This window comes from Oncorhynchus clarkii, unplaced genomic scaffold, assembly GCF_045791955.1.
Source record: "Oncorhynchus clarkii lewisi isolate Uvic-CL-2024 unplaced genomic scaffold, UVic_Ocla_1.0 unplaced_contig_13988_pilon_pilon, whole genome shotgun sequence".
In the NCBI taxonomy this organism is placed as follows: Eukaryota; Metazoa; Chordata; class Actinopteri; order Salmoniformes; family Salmonidae; genus Oncorhynchus; species Oncorhynchus clarkii.
Genome location: NW_027260826.1, coordinates 80,821 through 83,514, shown reverse-complemented (window position 1 = coordinate 83,514; position 2,694 = coordinate 80,821).

The following is a 2,694-nucleotide window of genomic DNA, read 5'->3' as shown; positions in this document are numbered from 1 at the left end:
CTGTTACCATTGGCCTCGTGGTAAAATCGCTGAGTGGTTTCCTTCCTCTCCGGCAACTGAGTTAGGAAGAACACCAGTATCTTTGTAGTGACTGGATGTATTGATGCACCATCCAAAGTGTAATTAATAACTTTACCCTGCTCAAAGGGCTATTTGGGCTCCCGAGTGGCACAGCGGTTTAATGTTGCTGCATCTCAGTGCTAGAGGCGTCACTACAGACCCTGGTTCGATCCCGGGCTGTATCACCACCGGCTGTGATTGGGAGTCCCATAGGGCGGCGCACAATTGGCCCACAATTGGTTGTCTGGGTTAGGGGAGTGTTTGGCCAGAGGGCTAAACCGTTATTGTAAAATAAGAATTTGTTCTTAACTGACTTAACCTTGTTAAATAAAGGTTAAATAAAAAAATATTCAATGTCTGTTTTTTTGTTTGTTTGTTTTACTCTTCTTTGCGAGGCAATGGAATTCCTCCCTGGTCTTTGTGGTTGAATCTGTGTTTGAAATTCACTGCACGACTGAGGGACCTTACAGATACAGAGCCTTCAGAAAGTGTTCACACCCCATTGATTTATTAGGCTGGTAACTCTAATGAACGTATCCTCTGCAGCAGAGGTAACTCTGGGTCTTCCTTTCCTGTGGCGGTCCTCATGAGAGATAGGTAACTCTAATGAACGTATCCTCTGCAGCAGAGGTAACTCTGGGTCTTCCTTTCCTGTGGCGGTCCTCATGAGAGACAGTTTCATCATAGCGCTAGATGTATCCCCCAGAGAATAAATCTATAGAGCCTTCAGAAAGTATTCACACCCCATTGATTTATTCCACATTTTGTTTTGTTACAGCTTGAATTCTGAACACACTGTATCTATCTGTGGCCGTCTGGCTAATATCAACAAGGGCATTGTACGACAGAGCAACATTAGCGTAGCTAGCTAGCTAACATTGGAATCTACAGCATCAACTAAGCAACAGAGCATTGTCAAACAACGCTACTGCCACCTTCTGTTTTGGAGTATTTTAAACAAGGCTTAGTGGCGACGACTTCGAGGTCTTTGCTGTGTGAAAACAAAAGAGATTAACTGCAACGAAACTCTGTTCAGACGTGCCAAGTACCGTCGACAAGCAAACGTTTGACAATCCTACCCTTGTGTCTGAGCTTTTAGGGTAAAGGAGGGCTCTTGTTCCCCTAACTGACTTAGTAGTCCCACAGTATCATGTTTTTACGTTTAATTCTCCACTTATGATGAATGATGAGGGTTTATTTGGGGATTTGAGTTGACTTGTAAAACACTACAATTAACTTCAGTTGGAATTTTAAAAAACACACTGCAATTACAGTCAAAAGTAGTTTAGTGTTTGTGTAGTGTGACATAACTATAGTAGTAGTTTAGTAGAAGTGGAGTTGGAATCGTAACAACACGCACTGCAATACAGTCAAAAGGCCTCTTCAGCCTTATTTAAAAGGGAGTGGTTGAGAGATGGGGGCTGGGGGGGTGCTGTTGACATATAGGGGTATAGGGGGGGTTGGCTATTCGGGTTGTTACATAATAACGTTAGTCTTCTCTGTATCAATACGTCTCTCTGTATCAATATGTCTCTGTATCAATAAGTCTCTCTGTATCAATACGTCTCTGTATCAATACGTCTCTCTGTATCAATGTCTCTGTATCAATAAGTCTCTCTGTATCAATACGTCTCTCTGTATCAATAAGTCTCTGTATCAATACGTCTCTCTGTATCAATAAGTCTCTCTGTATCAATAAGTCTCTCTGTATCAATACGTCTCTCTGTATCAATAAGTCTCTCTGTATCAATAAGTCTCTCTGTATCAATAAGTCTCTCTGTATCAATAAGTCTCTCTGTATCAGTAAGTCTCTCTGTATCAATAAGTCTCTCTGTATCAATACGTCTCTCTGTATCAATAAGTCTCTGTATCAATAAGTCTCTCTGTATCAATACGTCTCTGTATCAATAAGTCTCTCTGTATCAATAAGTCTCTCTGTATCAATAAGTCTCTCTGTATCAATAAGTCTCTCTGTATCAATAAGTCTCTCTGTATCAATAAGTCTCTCTGTATCAATAAGTCTCTCTGTATCAATAAGTCTCTCTGTATCAATACGTCTCTCTGTATCAATAAGTCTCTGTATCAATAAGTCTCTCTGTATCAATAAGTCTCTCTGTATCAATACGTCTCTGTATCAATACGTCTCTCTGTATCAATACGTCTCTGTATCAATAAATCTCTCTGTATCAATATGTCTCTGTATCAACATGTCTCTCTGTATCAATAAGTCTCTGTATCAATAAGTCTCTGTATCAATACGTCTCTGTATCAATATGTCTCTGTATCAATAAGTCTCTGTATCAATACGTCTCTGTATCAACATGTCTCTCTGTATCAATAAGTCTCTGTATCAATAAGTCTCTGTATCAATACGTCTCTGTATCAACATGTGTCTCTGTATCAATATGTCTCTGTATCAATACATCTCTCTGTATCAATAAGTTTCTCTGTATCAATAAGTCTCTCTGTATCAATATGTCTCTCTGTATCAATAAGTCTCTGTATCAATAAGTCTCTCTGTATCAATAAGTCTCTCTGTATCAATACGTCTCTGTATCAATACCTCTCTCTGTATCAATACGTCTCTGTATCAATAAATCTCTCTGTATCAATATGTCTCTGTATCAACATGTC